General features: G+C 35.6%; 2 pseudogenes; one reads left to right on the top strand and one right to left on the bottom strand.

Annotated features, from left to right (window-relative positions):
* Positions 1-755: 755 nt before the first annotated feature.
* LOC132630564 (BTB/POZ domain-containing protein POB1-like) lies at positions 756-7,714 on the top strand (annotated as a pseudogene).
* Positions 7,715-12,572, bottom strand: LOC132630563 (BTB/POZ domain-containing protein POB1-like; annotated as a pseudogene).
* Positions 12,573-21,153: the final 8,581 nt, after the last annotated feature.

Genomic DNA, 21,153 nt, shown 5'->3' with positions numbered 1-21,153 from the left:
AAGGATAAGTTTCATAATGAGAATTAATAACAGTTCACTCAAATGGGTGTTGACAGCTATTTATTTACCCTCCTATAATTTTATTTAATTATTCAAAGTTCCTGAGTAACAAACAGAATGAAATATACATTTTGCAAGTTGAAAATGATTTTACAAAATTATTTCGGTGACATTTGTCATTTCATTTGGAAAAATATCATCAAGTATATTATTATATATAATCTGGCCTATTTTGTATAGTTTAAAGAATTTCAAACTATTTATCAAGGTTTTAATTCAAAAACAAATGTGAAAATAATTATTTAACTAATTTTTTAAGCTATTAATGATTAATTGATGAATATTTTACACCATTAAATTAGGAAATTTGTTTAATCAAATAAGGAAATCAATTACATTTCAATTTCACAATTCATTTAGCTTTAATTGCAAGTACTTCTGAAGTTGATTAAATTGAAATTGTCAATTTATTTATGTGTTAATTATGTTCACTTCTGAAATGAGTATTTAATTACTACACTTGAAAAATGGCTACAATTGAAATGTTGATTTCATTAGTTGAAGTTTTAATTATATCGTCTTTTGCAAAAATGTCTCTTTTCCCTTTTAATTCTCGTGGGATTACACAAAATGGGCTAACAGCCCATTACACAATGCGTCGACCTAGCCCACTCCCTATTTCTACATGCATATACCAAACGACACCTTTCTATTTTTCATTTCAACAAAGATTTTGTTGAAAACCCTAGCTGCCTATGTACTCTCCACCTCCACGTCACGATTTTGCCGGAATTGGCAAAGGTTTAGACGTATGTGCTTTCTTCAATTCTGTTAAGCCATTTTGGGCAAGTGCCATTAATGCTCTTGCCCTCTCTCATTCGCGCCACACACTTCAGCCGTTGAAGAGGTAAGGTTGCCCTTCTTTTTGCCTTTTCCGCACTTTCCCTTAATGATTTTTGTGTTGTTTGTGATTTCAAATGTTGGGTTTTGATTGGTTAGTCACTCAATTGGAGGGAATACAAGAAGAATTCTCCCCCCCCCCTCCCCCCCTATTGCACTAGTCCTAGATCGGTGCAAATCCTAGCTATTGAGTTTTTGGAGGTCTATATAAAGAACTTCATTTCCTCATTACACACACGCACACATGAATATACTTGCTATTTGTTAAAAACCCATTCTTAGGTGTTTGAACTGATTTGTGAGACACTTAGGGTTTTGGTTTGCCCGAAACTCTTGATTATTCTAAAATTTATTTTTAGTTTGCTAAAAACTACTTTTCTTTGTGGTTTGAGTGGTTTTGTGATGTGGAGAAAGCAAGAAGGATGTTCAAACTCCATTCTCGACGAAGGCTGCCACTACAAAAGGTAATTCTTTATCCTTTCTTTTGTTTAGTTTAGCCTAATTTGGTTATTTGTTTGTTTGTTGTTGTATGTTTAATTATGTGATTAGCACTTTTGTGTGTTTTTTTTTTAATTAGTTAGGCTGTTAGTAGTAGATTGAATTATGTTAGTTGTTTAGTCATTAATGTGTTAGTCTTTCTTAGTTAGACTAGTTTTAAACAAGAGAAAATGGTCAAATGAGCCCCCAACGTTTGATCGGAATCTCAACAACACACCTTATTTTTATGGGGGTCCTATTACCCCACCCCCCCCCCCCCTCAGGGCATTTTGCAAGTGAAATATACTCACCCTTAAAAAGCCACACCCACATATGTGTTGGTTGAGTGCACGCTCGTGACACATGTGACTTTCAATTAAAACTTTTTTTTCTTCATTATTTCTTATTCTTTCCCTTTTTTGGGTTATTATTCTATTTTTATAATGCCCTTGTTTTCTTTTTCTTTTTTATTCTTTCCCTTTTTATTTTTTCATCTTTATCAACAAAAATGGTGATGGCTAGTTGTTGTTCATTCTCCTCCTTTGTTTTTTTCTTTTCAAGCCGTGAAATCTTTTTTCAATCTGAAATTTTTCATGGCCGGAGTTTTGAGCTTTTTGGCTTCCCTTTTTCTTGTTCTGTCACGATGAAGGGCTTCCAGTGGATGGATGCTAACTTATCTCGATTGGTGTTGAATTTGGGATCAAGGGTACGAAGCCTGAGCTTGCTCCTTGCTCCTGTGCCTTGAGACCCGCGGAGCTACAGTACCCGTTTGGATATTCTTTCAATATCGCCTAACATCAGTGTGATTTATGGCATTTGAGTTGATTTTGAATTATTTTTTCCGATGTTTTTATTGGATCTTGTGAATGAGAATGACTCGTTGAAGGGGTGGGGATTGCTGACAAAAATTCAGTCACCAAACTCATCTTCGCTAGAGGTGAGATGGAAGAAAACAAAGGAAAAAAGAATAAGAAAAGACCAAAAGCAAAAGAAAAATGTCACGACCCAATTTAATAAGCCGTGAAGGCACTAAACCCCACCAACTTAGTAAGCCATCCACTACCCAAAACTAACAAAAGATAGATTAAACAAGTGAAAATATCATACAAGTCAAATTTAAGACTTTAAAACCCTTTTATAGTCATAACGCGAAATAAGAAGTACAACTCCCAAAATCTGGTGTCACGACTACAAGAAACTCTAATATAAGAGTACAAGTCTGAAAGAGTACAAAACAACTGTCTGAAATATAAGGACAGAAAGTAAATATAGACAGAGAGGATTCGGTGCTACGGATCCATATGTAGCTCACCTTGAACCCTCCGGAACAGCCTCCTCAACGAGCAGCTGAATAGTCTCGCGGACCACTGGTACCAGGCACCGAATTTGCACACGAAAATAGTGCAACAAGTGTAGCCTGAGTACAAAGAACAACAGGTACTCAGCAGCATCGTCAGCCGACCCCAACGAAAACGGAGACGAGGGTTGGCCTACGATTACTAGTTCTACACTTAACTGCTATTAGCTCACAATAATGACATTATTCACAATAATCACTTAATCTCAATTCATAACCTATGTGAAGCTTCTAAACCACCAGTCCAACAGGTTTCCAAACAACAACCGAGCAAATCAGACAATTCAACTCAAACAAACCACAATAACAACCAACAAGATAGAATAAATAATATGGTATGGAATGAAGATGCAATGCAAGGCTTGTAATCATCTCTCTGCACACACACGTTGGTACATTAATAAATTGTGACCCATGTAGGACTCACGAGGTCCATGTACCAACCTAGCATTGTTATATCTCCCAGATCACATTGGGTCTTAGCCATTTTAGGCTTCCAAATCACAACATTCGCCCTTTTTGGGCCCACATTAATTGTCATATAGTCTATCCGTCTCAAAATATCATCATCACTCCATCCGGAACCATTTCCCATCGGACCTTTCACTAGTGCCATCAATGCATATGAGATTCCATAATAAGCATGAATAGAGCATGCAACAAGATAGGCAATAAAGAATCAATCTTTAGCTCTTTTTAATTTTAAACAAGTATTAGGAGTGATGAGGAACACATGATCACAAAAAAGACAGTTAATAAACACAAAAGCAAGTATATAAGGGACCTCATATCCCAATCACATCCATTATCAATCTACGCTCTCAGCTAATGCCCAAAGCATGGCATTCATACCAGACTATACAATTGAAAGTGCACAAATACCCTTAACAATTATCCATATCCGATACCAGTGCTCGTCACCTCACAAGTATCAGAACCCCCTTACATTACCCCATTGTCCCCTGTTATTAAATAAATTTTAATCAACCATAACGCTTAAGCTAAGGTATACAGTCTCAACATGCCTGATAAGAAGTCTGAAATCACAATAGAGCCTTCCCCTTTCTTAAAGCCTCCGAATGATACCAATCTGTTTAAACACGGATCAAGCATAAGAATACGAGTCAATTAACACTCATAATGCCTTATAAGAAATTCGGGTCTAGAAAGTCAACCCAAAACCCCATTCTAAACACAAAAGGTCAAATCAGTAATTTCGTTGGAAGAACGGGTTTGAGATGGCATAATTATTAAACTAGGAAGTCATACGAGTCTAATGATACCCATATAAGCATGCTTCAATTCCGAACCCAAAAAGTCACCCAAAATGGGATTCCGAGCCACAAAGGGCAAAATAGAAAATTCAGTCCAAAATTAGTTTACCCAAGACTCATAGAGTCTATATACAAAAAATGAATAATATCTATCCTTAAATTCATGCTTAATGGAAGAAAGTCTAAGTTCAAGCCTAGGGTTCATGAATCCCCTTTTTCCCCAATCTAAAATATGATTCCTAGAATGATAACCTATACTAATCCATGGAATAAACATAAAAGAAGGGTTGGATTCTTACCCCAAGGATGTATCTTGCAAAATCTCCAAAAATCCTCTAAAACCGAGCTCCCAAAAGATATTTTAGTGAATGAGAAGTCAAATCACGATTTGGGGTTTTAAAATCTGTTCAGGCATAAAACCTTCTTTGCGAATGCGAGACACGCTGAAGAACGTGGATCCTGACCCGACCCAGGCCTACGCAAACACGACGCGATGGTCAATTAACCCGGTTCAGACCTCACTTCCTCAACGCAAACGCGAGGACCTTAAATTGAGACGGCAGGAGTATTTTTTTTTTCAGTTTGAAAAAGTTTCCCTCTTCATACGCTTCATTTTGTTTGCAATTTATAAGTGCATGCCATGTGATAAAATTTTGAGGTATTAGCAATCGAAAAAGATGCTTCAGATGCATAATAATAGGTGCTGAGAATATTATTAAAAAAATAAAGTGTGTTACGATCGAATCTCAACACCACACATTATCGAAAAAGAATTTCCACGTGCAAGACCCATGAAAAAATGAGTGTTTGGTAATATTGATCATCATAAAATAAAGGAAAAAATCTATTGGTACCTGATATTTACGTAAAATTAATATGTAAAATTTTTTGTAGCATTAATTAGCACGCTTTGTGATTATCCTATAAAACAATTGCTCTGATTTGGCAATTTTCTAGTCAGGCGATGTTTTGAACTTGTACTAGTCGATAGTTCCTAGGTAAAGAAGTAACAAAAAAATATCAGCAAATGAGGAAAAAATACGTGTGTTTCCGAGTAACCTTTAGAATAAGGAAAAATGTGTGTTTCTGAGTAATCTTTCGGAAGCTTTCGCATCCCTGAAACCAGCTAATATTGTCATTTTCAGTAACAATCACTTAATGCCATGTATGTGTGACTAATTGCACAAATCATGCTTACTTTAAAACTTTATTTACGTTTCCCCAATTTTAACATAAGTGCAATTTATGAATAGCTAATTATTAATCCAGTATGCTGTGTGTGCTCCAATATCCTCAAAAAAAAATTAATTAAAATTTCATTTGCTTTGATTACTTAAAAGTAGTTTATAAGTATTTAAGTATTAGAAACTGATTTTTTTTGTAGGGGAAACAAAAGAATGCGCCAATAGAAAAAAAGACAGGAAAATAACCATTTATTCTAATTATACTCAAGAAGGTGGCTTAGAGATTAATTATGTTGCTAGCTACTCGTGTTATATAAGGAAGGTTATATAGGAGAATTCGCAAAAAAGAGTGAGTTTTTATGTTAGTAGCATTTTTATAGCACTCTGTAACAAACCCAAAGGACACGTTAGAGGATCCTAGGCGTAGTACCAGAGATAAGAAATGGCCCAAGCACCTGGACCAATGTGTGGTTAGACAAAAGGAAAAAAAACACCCTTGAAGCTGAAAGGATAAATAGCCCATGAATAAGCTATATTAGGCTATGGAAGAACTTGCTCTTTATTTTTCTTAGTAGATTTTTAGATCTGGAGCCTCCCTTTTCTATCTTTTCCTTTGTTTTCCTTTGAGAGATATTCCATTGTAATTTCTCAATTTGGTTTAATATATCTGTACGCACTTTTGTTCTATTGCTACGTGTCTTTCCTCTCATGAATATCACCTCTAATAAATACTAAATACTCACCTACACCAGAAGTGCTACTGATATAAGAACCCACTCTTATTCTTTTCTTCATATGGTGAATGATCAAAGACATTTATAGTAAGTCTTTCCGTTCAGTTCTAGCAATTCATTAATTCAAGTTTTAATTGTATACAAACTTGCAAGCTGCATTTCTTTATATTTTTCTGACTTCAAGAATGTTGCTAATAGATATTCTTGCAAGGATCGTATATGCTCACATGGTTGCATTTTCATGATGTCCAAATCTTTTTCAGGTTTACATGATAATTTTTAGACCCTTCTACAGTTTTAACCGTTTTATAGAAAGAAAGAAAATTAATTTAAGCTACATTTAATGGAAGAAAATTGTACTAGTAGCTGACCTAGATTTTATTATTAGGACTAGGTTGATTTGCTTGATTCAAACACACACGCGCGCGAAACACACATTCACATATAGATCGACACAAACACGCACACACACACACAAAAACTTAATTATCACTTAAAAGAAAGAAAAAAAAGAATAAGCAATGGATAACTTGTTAACGTCTAACACTAAATATTAAAAACCTATAAGTGGTACCTTGTGAAGAGTTATAAAAAAAAAAATCACGTTAGCTACAAGTTTAGCTAAATCAAGTTTTTTTTAGCGTTTTTTTTATATGTTTTCAAGATTCAGCCCTAACGCATGTCAATTTATCATTTTTACTTCATCTGCAGCTACATCAATTAAATTTGTGTCTCTTTATATATTTCTAGTTGCTAAGCAAATCTTTCCATGCATGATATACACAAATTCTCGAGCTTTAAGTTATAGCCACTTTAATTTAGTGTTATTTCTCATTTAAACTTTTTTCAATCTTGTACACTAAACAAACTCGTTACGAACCTCGTGAATCTTTTGTTTTTTTATATATAGATCTTTAGGGTGTGTTTGGTATAAAGAAAACCATTTACCAATTTTTACATGTATGGTTATTAAAAAATTTTGATTTTTTTTTTATAAAGAAGTGTCTTAAAAATGAGGAAATAAAAGTGACTTCATTAGGGAAAAAAATGATCTTCATTTGCATTATTTTTCCTTAAATCCTTTAGATTCCAAAAAGAGGTATTAAATTTTCCTCTTGCGGGAATTGAGGTTGTTCTGTCCGGTGATGATCTTCAGATTGCTTCAGATGACGCATTGAAGTGGGTCCGGTATACATTACCCAAAGCTTGAGGAATGTCGGGAAATATAGAACTCACATCTTCGTCACTTCATTCGATTTTCATACGGGAAGATGAAGAAAGTCCTCCTAATAACATGCAATGAATTTGATCCTGAGCTTGCTGCAAAGCTCGTGTTCGAGGCTCTTTCTTATAAGGCCGAAGCACCGGATCGTCAGCGCTCAATTGTTGCAGAGGCGGGGAAAGAATTGGAACATCGTTAGGTGGAGAAGGCATACAAACATAGACCTGTTAAAGCTTTAATACCTTGTCAGCAGTGTGTTATTTACCTAGTTTTGAAAAGAGATGTGTGTGCTACCCTCTATCCTTCTAGTAGAGTTTATTCACAAGTTTTCCATTTGGGTTTTACCTGTCAACTCATTGCATCATGGATCAACTAAGTGCATTCCATTACTTCGGGTTGTTTCTTGGCATGCAAGAGAACAGGTCAGCATCACTTGCAGTTGATTACGAGTTTGCAGCTCGTATCAATCCAGGCGACAGATACTTTAGCAAATACAAGGGAATTACACTTCCACAGGTGGCAAGACTGTTGGCTGCAGAAACCTGTTTGGTTGGACTGTGAAATAGGTTTCTGCAGCCAACAGTCTTGCCACCTGTGAAAGTGTAATTCCCTTGTATTTGCTAACGTATCTGTCGCCTGGATTGATACGAGCTGCAAACTCGTAATCAACTGCAAGTGATGCTGACCTGTTCTCTTGCATGCCAAGAAACAACCCGAAGTAATGGAATGCACTTTGTTGATCCATGTTGCAATGAGCTGACAGGAAAAACTCAAATGGAAAGCATGTGAATAAACTCTACCAGAAGGAAAGAGACTAGCACAAACATCTCTTTTCAAAACTAGGTAAATAACACACTGCTGACAAGGCATTAAAGCTTTGACAGATCTATGTTTGTATGCCTTCTCCACCTAATGATGTTCCAATTCTTTCCTTGCCTCTGCAATAATTGAGTGCTGACGATCCGGTGCTTCGGCCTTATAAGAAAGAGCCTTGAACTCAATCTTTGAAGCAAGCTCGGGATCAAATTCATTGCACGTTATTAGGAGGACTTTCTTCATCTTCCCACATGGAAATCGAATGAGGTGACAAAGATATGGGTACCATATTTCCCCGCGTTCCTCAATTTTTGGGTAATGTGTATGGGACCATTTCAACGCATCCTCTGAAGCAATCTGAAGATCATCACTGGACAGAACAACTTCAATTCCTGCAAGAGGAAAATTCAGTACCTCTTTTTGGAACCTGAAGGATTTAAGGAAAAAGAATGCAAATGAACATATTTTTTTTCCACTAGGAAAGTCATTTTCATTTCCTTTTTTTAAGGCACTTGTTTATCAAATATATATATATATATATATATATATATATATATATATATATATATATATATATATATATATATATATATATATATATTTCAATTTGTTTTAATAACCATACATGTAAAATTGGTAAATTGTTCCCTTTATACAACACACCCTGAAGTTCTATATATAAAAGTAAAAGATTCACGAGGTTTGTAATGAGTTTGTTTAGTGTACAAGATTGAAAAAAGTTTAAATGAGAAATTAAAGTGGATATAAGTCAAAGCTCGAGAAGTTGTGTATATCAAGCACGGAAAGATTTGCTTAGCAACTAGAAATATATAAAGAGACACAAATTTAATTGATGAAGCTACAGATGAAGTAAAAATGATAAATTGACATGCATTAGGGTTGAATCTTGAAAACATATAAAAAAAATACTGAAAAAACATGATTTAGCTAAAAAAAAAATTGTCGTTAAATAGCCTGTAGCTAACATGATTTATAACGCTTTGCTAGCTACCACATAGATTTTTAATATTTAGTTGCAGACGTTAACAAGTTATCCATTGCTTATTCTTTTTTTTCTTTTAAGTGATAATTAAATTTTCATGTGTGTGTGTGTGTGAGTCAAGAAAATCAATCTGGCCCTAATAAGAAAATCTAGGTCAGATACCCAGTACAATTTGCTTCCATGGAATGCAGCTCAAATTAATTTTCTTTCTTTCTATAAACCGGTTACAGCTGCAGGAGGGCCTGAAAATTACCGAGTAAACTTGAAAATGATCTGGACGTCACAAAAAATAGAACCGTGAGAGCATATACGACCCCTACAAGACTATTTATTAGCAACATTCTTGAAGTCAGAAGAAAATAAAGAAATACAGCTTGCAAGTTTGTATAAAATTAGAACTTGAATTGCTAGAACTGAATGGAAATACTTACTGAAAAATGTCTTTGATCATTCATCATATATGGAAAAGAACAAGAGTGAGTTCTTATATCAGTAGCACTTCTGGTGAAGGTGAGTATGTAGTATTTATTAGAGGTGATGTTCATGAGAGGAAAGACACGTAGCAAAAGAACAAAAGTGTGTACGGATATATTAAACCAAATTGAGAAATTACAATGGAATATCTCTCAAGGAAAAGAAAGGGAAAGATAGAAAAGGGAGGCTCCAGATCTATAAATCTACTAAGAAAAATAAAAAGCAAGTTCTTCCATAGCCTAATATAGCTGATTCATGGTCTATTTATCCTTTCGGGTACAAGGTTGTTTTTTATCCTTTTGTCTAACCACGTATTGTTCTAGGTGCTTGGGCCATTTCTTATTTCTGATACTACTTCTAGGATCCTCTAACGTGTCCTTTGGGTTTGTTACAGAGTGCTATAAAAATTCTACTAATAGAAAAACTCACTCTTTTCTGCGAATTCTCCTATATAACCTTATATAACACAGGTAGCGGGAAACATCATTAATCGCTAAGCCACATTCTTGAGTATAATTAGAATAAATGGTTATTTTCCTGTCTTTTTTTCTGTTGGCGCGTTCTTTTGTTTCCCCTTCAAAAAAATCAGTTTCTAATACTTAAATACTTATAAATTACTTTTAATTAATCAAACCAAATGAACTCTTAATTAATTTGTTTGATGATATTACAACACACACAACATACTGGGTTAATAATTAGCTATTCACAAATTGCACTTATGTTAAAATTGGGGAAACGTAAATAACGTTTTACAGTAAACATGATTTGTGCAATTGGTCACACGTACGTAGCATTAAGTGATTGTTACTGAAAAAGACAATATTAGCTGGTTTCAGGGATGCAAAAGCTTCCAAAAGGTTACTCAGAAACACACATTTTTTCCTCATTCTAAAGGTTACTTGGAAGCACACGTTTTTTTCCTCATTTGCTGATTCTTTTTTGTTGCTTATTTACCTAGGAACTATTGACTAGTACAAGTTCAAAACATCGCGTGACTAGAAAGTTGCCACATCAGAGAATTTTTTTTTAAAGGGTAATGGTAAAGCGTGCTGATTAATGCTACAAAAAATTTAGATATTAATTTTATGTAAATAGTAAGTACTAGTAGATTTTATCCTTTATTTATGATGATGATAAATATTATGAAACATCAATTTTTCATGGGTCTTGCATGCGGAAATTCTTTTTCGATAATGTGTGGTGGTGAGATTCGGTCGTAACACACTTTATTTTTTTAATAATATTCTCAACACCTAATATTATGCATCTTAAGCATCTTTTTTCAGTAGCTAATACCTCAAAATTTTATCACATGGCATGCACTTATAAATTGCAAACAGAATGAAGTGTGTGAAGAGGGAAACTTTTTAAAACAGAAAAAAAATACTCCAGCCGTCTCAGTTTAAGTATCTTACTTTCTTTTTTTGGTTTACCCCAAAAAGAGTGTCTTCTTTCTATATTAGTAAGTTGAGAGTTCAAACATCCTACATGACAAGTTTAGAACCATAAGATTCAAGGACATTTTAGTACATTTGACACAAATCTATAATGTAGGATCATAAGATTTAAAAGTCTCTTTTTATTCCTTAAACTTTGTGCTCAGTCAAATTAAGATACTTAAATTGGGATTGTGGGAGTAATAGAGTTTAAACTAAAATTTGTCTCGAGCATTTCTCACCAGTCTTTCTTTAGTTTAATTGTGTAGTAGTAGATGGAATTTCTAACTTCTAATAGTGTATAATTCCTAAATTTCTAGAGAAAGGATGAAATATGACTCTTACATAAAGATGATTTCCCTTTATGAGGAAACTTAATTAGTACTGTATTCCCGTCTAAGCGAAATGATATTAATTCTCATTGCGCGTAGTTTGTGTATTGATATGTGTTACTGCATTTATTTTGTTCATTTTTGCTACTTTTTTGTCCCTTTTTTTTTCTTTCCTATGTTTTTGCATCGATCACATTTCTTTTGAGCTGAGGGTCTAGTGGAAACAACTTCTCTACCCATAAAGGTAGATGTATGGTCTGCGTACATCTGTCATGATCCAATTTAGCTAAGTCGCACGGGCACCTACTTTTTTCACCTCGGTAGGCGAATCCTTATCCTAACAATTTAAAAGTCATAAATAAACAATAAACAAGCGGAAGAGATAAAAATCACGAAAGTCTGACGAGAATCATAAAGAAATATGCGGAAGTAAGGAATTACATCTAATCCACCCAGAGTCTGGTCTAACCATACAAGAGCAACTAACTAGCTACTACAAGTCTGAAAGTTAACAAAATATATCAAAAGTCTGAATATGTCTCGAGATATGAAATAAGACATAGAAAAAGGAAGAATCTCCAAGGCGGTGGACGTCCTCGTGCTCAACCTGTAGACTCTAAACAGCAACTCTCGGAATGACTATCAGCCACGGGAAACAGAGGTCAATCCCACTTGGAATTCTGCATTCATAAAAGAATTCAGCAAGTGCAGGTCAGTACAAACAATAGTACTAGTAGGTATCATAGGCCGACTAAGACTAGTTGACATATATAAAGATAATAAGGTAAGAGAAAACAAGCAAACCATGGAGTATAAGTCATGCTCCCAAGGAATCGACTCACATAATCAAGCCTTGATAAAACAACTAGCCCCAAGTGAAATAAAAATCCAAGTATTCTGAAAACCAAGTCCCATCAAGACAAATCAACATGTAGTCCATATCAAATACAGTCCAAGAATATGACCAACATAGTATCCAAATCATAAGTAACCATGAAGCATAATCAAGTAATGCAATATGAGATATGAATGCAATGCAATACAATGCCTATACTCTTATACTCCGACATCGGAATACCTCCACGCCTCGGCAGCACAACCCATGGGGGACCCACGAAGTCCAAGCACCACCACTCCGTACACAGCTCCGAAGACTCAATTATCAACCAGTATCGCAATATCGGTGTTCTATATCAACCCCTCCGCACACAGCTCAGAGGTAACTTACCATGTTCCATAATTAGCCTCTCCGTACACAGCTCAGAGGTGACTTACCATGTTCCATAATGAGCCCATCGGTACACAGCCTAGAGGTGACTTACCATGTTCCATAATCATCAGTGTTCCTTCTCGTTTCCATCAATAGTGCCAGTCACACAACATAATAAAATGATATGAAATGAATATGGAACGATGCAGGTACAAACAATGCATAATAACAAGTTCAAGTTGTGCCACACACAACGCATCAAATATGAAATGAATATGGAACGATGCAAGTACAACAATGCATAATATCAAGTTCAAGTTGTGCCACACACAGCGCACCCATATCGTCAACAAGTGATCCTCATATTAATCATAATGAATATCCAATTTTCATAACAATAAGAGCCAACTATCCCAAAATGGCTATACCAATAACGAGGCGTGCAATAAGTACCAATATCAATATCAAGTAATTTCATCCTTCCGATTTACTCTCAATTCACAAACAATCCACCAATTTATACACAACGTATCAAACAGGGTCCTATGGAGTCTATAGGCCACTAGCCTGATCAAACAAGTCACAAGCAATGCCAAACCCTAAGGCAACATCTGACCTAACATCATACCCGAAGGTTTAGATAAAATCTCCGATAATATTATCTAAATATACGCTTCACTAGTCGAAGTCTCACCACAGGGGTAAACCATAACCTACCTGGAAGGCCGAGCAGCAATCTTACCAACAATCACTCCTTAGACTTCCCTTTCCTTTGAGACTCGAGATAAAGAAAGTATATGCATATTCGAATCAAGAAATTAGAATCAAGAAGAACATCAATCAAACCCTATTTCTATTCAAGACCCAAATTCTCAACCTATGAAATGGGGTTTATGAACTAGAAAGGTGAAATTAGGAATCTATAGGCCTCAACATGAAATTAAGCTCTAAGTGATTAATTCCCATCAATTACAAGTTAGAAGAACCAACAATTTACTTAAATTCGGATTCTAGGGAAAACCTCCAAATTTGGGCATAAACCCTAACTTTAATTCTCACAAATTAACAACTAATTAGGAAGGAATCATGCAATAATAGATTCTAATCATCAATTCCATGCTTAATCAAGCCTAATCCACCAACAAATCAAGGTTTTATAATTAACAACTTATTCAAGAAATAAACCGAAAAAAAAACCTCTCTTATTCTTCCAAGTTCTATGGATTTTCTACCATGAATTCTTACTTAGGGAGGGTAAATGAAAGAGATTAAGATTAGGGAACTTACCTTCATGAGAAATCTGACCAAACCCTCCTAAAATCGTCTCCAAGATGCTAAGGAAATGTAATTTTTGGAATGGGAGGAAGAAGGGTTTTCATAAGGCATTTAAATAAAAACATTTGGCCCGTTGGCCGCTTTAGTGGCTCGGCCACCGCTTTCGCGCTACCGCTTCAACAGGTTCATGCTTTCCCACGCACTTCTGCGCTACCACTTCAGCGCCAAAGCGGTAACTAGACACCAGAATTTTCTGGTGTCTTTCCAAACTTGAAATCGACCCTCGGAACCATCCCGGAACCTCTCGAACATAAACCAAATATGCAGATATACGTAAAAATACATTACGAAAGCACTCGTGGCCTCAAAATTTCCATCGGTGGTCTTGTTGACCGAGTCAACCCCCGATACCTCAAAACTAACTTTCCAACCCAAGTCCCAAAATGCACCCGAGTACATTGGGAACTTAACCGAATATACACACAAGCTCTAAATGGCCATCCGGACCTCTCGAAATTGACGGATTTCCGACAAAGATCTGTTTACCCAAAAGTCAACTTTATATCAATCCTTTTTTGTTGAAGCCTAAATTTTCCCAAAAAGTCACCAAATCATGTCCAGCCACCTTGGAAAGTGTGTCAACGGTCCTCTCGGGTCAAATATGAGCTAAACAAGCTAGGGGAAGGGTCAAAAGCATCGAAAAAGAAATAACGACCATATGGGTCGTAACATCATATACCAATTAAACAAACGCTCGTCCTCGAGCGACAAAGAAGAGAATGGGGAAAGATACCCGAGCCCGCAAAAACTTAGGATATCTCGAACACATATCGAGCTCCTCCTACTAGGAAGGATTGTCATCGCTCAGAACTGAATCCCAATCAATTATACATGAACTATCAGAATGGTATTTCTTCGTCGTAGAGACATGAATGATTGGACGAACACCTGACAAACCTGGTGAACAACAGGTCTCAAACACAAGATCAATACAACAGATAATCTCAAACAGGCCAATGCACCTCGAGCTCACTTACCAGTCACAACTCTCTGAACTTAGCTCAAGCTCTAATTCTTATATCTTCATATTCAAATTTCCTTTGCAACTGATCCTTATTTAATTCCTTTACTCAAAATCTCTGATTTAAAACTGCAACTCTGAACGCGATCAATAGGCCCCATAAACACTTTCCCAAACCAACGCAATCCTCTGAAACATGATCACAGACCGTATCCCATTCTGAACCCATAGCTTACTCCCGCCAGAAAGAATCCTTGATTCATCTAAGATCCTTACGCAATTCCATCAAAACCGATCTTACTGTCAGCCAACATGGCTAGTTCCAAGACTTCTTAAACCTTCAAATCAAAATATAGGAATCATACCACTGAATAACTCGTCGAGCAAACAACTGGTCGCTATAAAGACCACTCACACAACAGTTCCTCCTCAAATCTGTACAATGCTCATTGTATACCATTATTCTATTCAAGTAACTATTCTAAAAAAATATCATCAAATCCACTAGAAAACCCTGACAAAGCTCGGTAAATCTGTCATACCTCAAATCTGAGCCGAAACACATCGAATCCTTAAATATCTCACTTGAATATAAATATAAACCGTTAAGCTTAACTCGAACAATGCTGACCCTAAATGAATGCACAACTCTCGAATACATCCAATACTCTTTTGAGCTGATTCTGAATTTTCGAAACCAATCACAGTCCTGTCGCACATCTGTGCCGGCCAATTCTAATCCTTTCCTCACCCGTAACAAATCATGTCTATCACTTTGGACTCCACAAGTTGAGTCCTATCCAAGTTATCAACTTAGTACTGAAGAGCTATACCTTACGATTTCAATCTTCATGTTTCTCAACCTTTACCCAATACGCAAATCTGATACAACCCCAATCTTTTCGATCCAAAACCTGTAGCCTCTCATGATAGGGATTGTTATACCCCATTTTAACCGGGTTAAAGTAGAGTACAACATATTGGTGATTCCTCTTTGTTTTGTTTAAGGAGTCGCCACCTAATTAATTTAACGGTGAATTAGGACACCTAAAGGTTAACTAAGGTAAAGTTAAAACTAAACCTCTGTTAATAGTCCGCTTAACCAATGTGATTCCAGGTAAGGGTTCTATATTATCCTAAAGGGAAGGGGTTAGGCATCCTTTAGAATCCGTTAACTACGGTTATCCGGCCAAACTTAGGTTGATTAATTAAGATGAGAATTTGTATAAAAGAGGACTTTGAATGCTATTTTAAATAAACCTTGTAAATATTACTAAGGCTTTAGCCGAAAATACCGTTTAGAAATAAAGCCTATAAAGGGTAATTTGCATGAAAGAGAATTTAAATGCTATTTAAAGAAAGCTTAAAATGTTACAAAGACTTTATGTGAAAATATAATAAATGCCATTCAAGATAAGACTTGTATAAAATTAGGATATTTTGCCTATATATAGTTGCTTTTGAGAAAAAGGATTTAGCAATTTTAAACTTTGAATAAATTATATTATAGGAATGTAACAATATAGAAAATCTAAACTTATAAGTATAATTCAAAGTATATCATCTTAATTATGCTTAAAAATATGCATGAACGTTCCAAATTGAATGAGTTTCCTATAAAATATATTTGATTTTGTAGTGACATATTAATGACGTCTTTATATGATAAAAATATATATAGTCGTGCCATTTTTTTTTGCGAATCAATCATTTCGAATGAAACATAAATATTAAACATTATAAATGGTTTTGATGTAAAAAGAAAATAATAAGATTTATGGAGTTGATGGTTAATCGTCCTTAAACTAACTACCCGTTACCAAAACTAATATATTAACTCATTAGGACTCATCTAGGTTTAAAAGAAGCAAAATAAAGGTTAATCACATAATAAAAATTAAATATAAACAACATAAAATAGGGTGTAGGAAGATGTGATGAATGGCCTAGCCCATTTTGGGCTGCTGCTTGTCTACTGCCACTGTTCTGGGCCTCGGCCCAGAATTCTTTTAATTTTGCTACGGGTGGGCTGCTGTGTTGCCTGGGCCAAGCCTAGAATCTGTTTTTTTTTGTTTACTTTGCTGCAGGTGGGATGACACAAGAGAGAAATTGTATTGGGCCTTTAGCCCAACGCCGAAGGCGGATGGAATCGAGTCCCTCAGACTCGTGCGAGGCGGTCATGCATAAAAGATACGAGAGGAAAAGATTAGTATACGATCAATAAGGCTGAAACAAGTAAAAGTACAAATCCAAAGCAAAATCCAGAGATTATATGTATATACTATGTATATTTGATGTATACTAACACTTGGACGAGGCAGATGTCTCATTCATCCCTAAAGAGAGCTAAATAATCAGAACAGTAGGGATTGACAAGGAGATGTTGTCCATCAAACATGAGTATAGGCAACATTAAACAAACATAGGCAAAAACCGGTAGTGTAAACTTCATTGCACTTAACATGTTCAAAAATCAGATATGTCATGTGGTTTAAACAAAACGAGCACACCAATCTACACATATTTAACAACTTGCGGATTAAGCATGATCTGATGAACAGTCGCAGAATCTAAGAGAAACAACACATTCCTAAGTGGACAGTTGGAGATGCATAGATGCATATTACTATTTTAAATGTATCAGGAAAAACTAGATCTGGACAGAACTAGTAGTACTCCTCAAGTTATGCTTAATCAAATTATCTTCATTTTCAGCGAGAAATGACACTAAAGCACACTGATCCAAACAATGCCTATTAAACTGAGATTCACTAAGCTGCTGATTCCTAACAAACCAGGCTTATAGCCATCCCACAGCATTAATAACAGATACTTATGCAATTATACCCCACGAATAACATTCAATTGAAAAGAAATCTATGACTATCCTACACCTTAAATAAGGGAATTGAGCTAACTGACAGTCATACTAGTAGTATACCAAGTTCATTGTTTAAGCTAGCATGGAATCAACAATATGTGGTCATACACCTAATGCAACAATAAGTAAGCCAGATATACAAAATCCTTCAAAATAAGGTGGCAGTTCAAAGAGAAGGCAATGCTGATTTCAAACAAGAAAAACACACATGGGATGCAGGCATAACCAACATAATGGTCAAACTATATAGATACTTTATCTACAGCAAGAAGTCATGCTCATCAAATAGTTTTATATTTAGGCTGAAACATGAGAGGGGCTTGATAAATTACAGTATAGATGATTAAATGCATAGTGAGAGTGGTTTCAAATGAGGGGTCGCACAAGATAAACAAGTGTGCATGAGCAGGCAAGCTGAGATGCGAGAGAGAGGAGGCAGGGGACACACACACACACACAGTGACCTTTTACCTAAAACAAACAATGAGATCACTGATAATATGAACCTAGACATCCTTAGCATATAGGCAGGCTTCTAGGCTAACAGAACATAGCATTAGTCATGAATAAGGGATCAAATGCCAAATAACCAACAAGGCAACTCAAACATGATGAGACTGACTGTATCAATGTACCCAACAGGTTTCCAAACCATATTTTAAACATGGCTACAGGCAAATAACATTATTAATAAATTCCAAGTCTATAGTTCAACCCGGATGCTGACAACAATCATACTCTCACAAGAGGGACTTGACCAAACTAAAATAACACTTGTCAAGGAAATGCTTGGCTCAAACAGTTTGAACTGAACTCTGTTTGACAATAACAAATGCATCAAACTAGTCTAAATTGATATTCAGGATAGAACGGACTGAACTAAACCACTCCACAAAGATGAGTTTCTACCACTAAACAAACATTACAGCATATGACATTCTATTCGATTGACACATAACCAAACATGCATGCTGAGTTAATCTAACATATTGAAGCTTCATCTAACAAGGATGGATTAAATTAGATTTAACAGTAATTGATCGAAGCTTTGACCAAAATCAACATGCTGAAGCATATTATATAAAACCTAATTGACCAGCAGAGAACAAACATTTTAACCAGATTCAGGCTAAATTAAGACATAAACATTTGACACGGACAAACAAATAAATTAAAACAACGAAAAGTTAGTAAAGAGAGAAAGAAGGAAAGAAAGAAACGAGAAGGAGATTACCTCTTTCGGAGGCAGCGAAATGGGTACGGGCTCTCAATCTATACTCGAGACACGACCAAATCTGAGTTCGCGACGCTCGGATTCGCAACCATAAACAAAGCAATCGAACACCAATTGGATCTAGTGTTTTTAATCCGATATTAAATAAAATTATGACTGCTAAAGGGATTGATTTTCAAGGAAATTTTCATGCTACTGAAGAACTCTTTCTTTTTATCCCCTTTTCAAAAATCCAAAAAAAAAAACCCCTTTATTTATTTTCGGAATGATTATTTATAGCCCCATTTTTTAGGATTTGGGGCTAGGGTTTTCTTCGACGAAGAGAGAGAGGAGCGGGTGACAACGAAAGTGGAGGGAACAGAAGTGGGATGGCAGTGGCATGAGCGAAGATGGGAAGTGGGGTGTCAGACGCGTGGGTGGTGACAGAGGCATGGGGAACGAGGCGTGGTGGTGTCAGAGCAGGCGGAGGTAGAGAGGCAGGTGAGGTCACGTGGGGGACAAGGTCGAGTGGAGTGTGTCAGACGAGTGGGGAGCAGAGGTGTAGTGGAGGGTGCGGGTAACGTGGGAAGCGGGTGACGATGAGAGAGGGGAGATGGCGGAGTCGACGAGTGGGGTGGTGATGAGAGAGGGGAAGTGGAGGTAACGTGGGGGAACAGGGGGTGTCGGAGAATGGCGGAAGCATGGTGGTAACGTGGGGGGAGCTGCAGTGATGGAGGTGGAGAAGACGATGGGGAAGTGGAGAAGAGGAGGGCGTGCGGCGGAAAAAGAAGTGAAGGGAAACCTCCCTTATTTTGTATTGCTGCGGGTCGGACCCGGTCCATTTATGGACTGGGTCAAAAAAAATTTAGACCGGGTATTAAAAGAATGGGCTAGTATTAAGACATGGACTGGTATAAAAATTGAGATAAACGATATGGGCTAGTCTGAAAAAATATTAGGAATTAATCGGACTTTGATTTGGGGTCCGGTAAGTCAAAATACGGATCGAGTGCAAGAAATAGTTTGGCTTCTAAATTTGAATAAAAGACCCATTTTGATTAACGATGTACTGGGGGCGCCAGAATATTCCCTAATACGGAAATATGTGATTATAAAAAGACCCGGGTAAAAATTATATGATGTCGCAAATGACCGTGCAATAATATTTAATAACAAGTGCTATCATAAAAATGTGCGAAGTAAATGCGATGCGTATGCGGAAGTCGGTAAAACGCTGGGAAATGCAAATTTCGATAATACCAAATAATAGCAGCAAATAAATAGCAGTAGTATTACTGCTAATAATAATGACAATAACGATAATGGCAATAATGATAATGCTGATGATAATAATAATAAATATGATAATAATAGTAGATGACAAACACTGATAATTAATAACAAAATAACAATCAGGATAATGATAATAATTAATGATAATAATAAAGATGATAATAATTAATAACAAAAAATAATAATAATAATAATAATAATAATAATAATAATAAATAACAGTTATTGATAATAACAACATGATAATAAATTAATAAAAATAACGATAATAGTGATAATAATAAAATAATAATGATAATAATAATAATAAGAAATAATAATGATAATAAATAACGATTATTGATAAAAAAATCAATGATAATAATCAATAATAGAATAACGATGATAATGATGATTAATAACTAATAACAAAAATAACGCTGATAATAATGATTAGTAATTAATAATAATAATAATAATAATGGAAATAACAAGAATAATAATAATCAATGACAATTAGTAATAATGATAATTTAAGAATAATAATAATTAATAATAATAATAACAATAATAATAATGATAATAATAACTGCAGTAGGATAATAAAACGTGGGTGTTAATAAAAGACTTAATAATTATAGTAAAATTTAAGTGCATGTTTTAATTTCTCAAGATGCCAGAAGCATAAATAGGTATTTCGGGGGGAGAGGCGGGACAAAATTGGGTGTCAACAGGGATTCCACAATCTTCTCTCTTAAAGCATGCTAAATCATCCACTGTAGAAGGTTACAAAACTTATCTGATCGTGTACCACCAAGCCATTTCTTATAAATCTCAACATGTCGGTTCACTGAAATATGCTTCTCACTACTCGCTGATCACGAACCTCATGGAACTCTGTCATATCACATAGTACATTCCTGTAGATTCCCTTCTTAAGCTTGCATAACAAACACATCTCAACTAGAATGTGCAAAAAGACGACACCATAATCCATAATGACCCAAGAAATCCCCAAGATGAACCTTTTTCTTATAGATTCACAATCATCTATACCTTTTCTCGACTC

This window comes from Lycium barbarum, chromosome 3 (assembly GCF_019175385.1).
Source record: "Lycium barbarum isolate Lr01 chromosome 3, ASM1917538v2, whole genome shotgun sequence".
Lineage (NCBI taxonomy): Eukaryota > Viridiplantae > Streptophyta > Magnoliopsida > Solanales > Solanaceae > Lycium > Lycium barbarum.
This window is presented reverse-complemented; position numbering and strand designations above follow the sequence as displayed.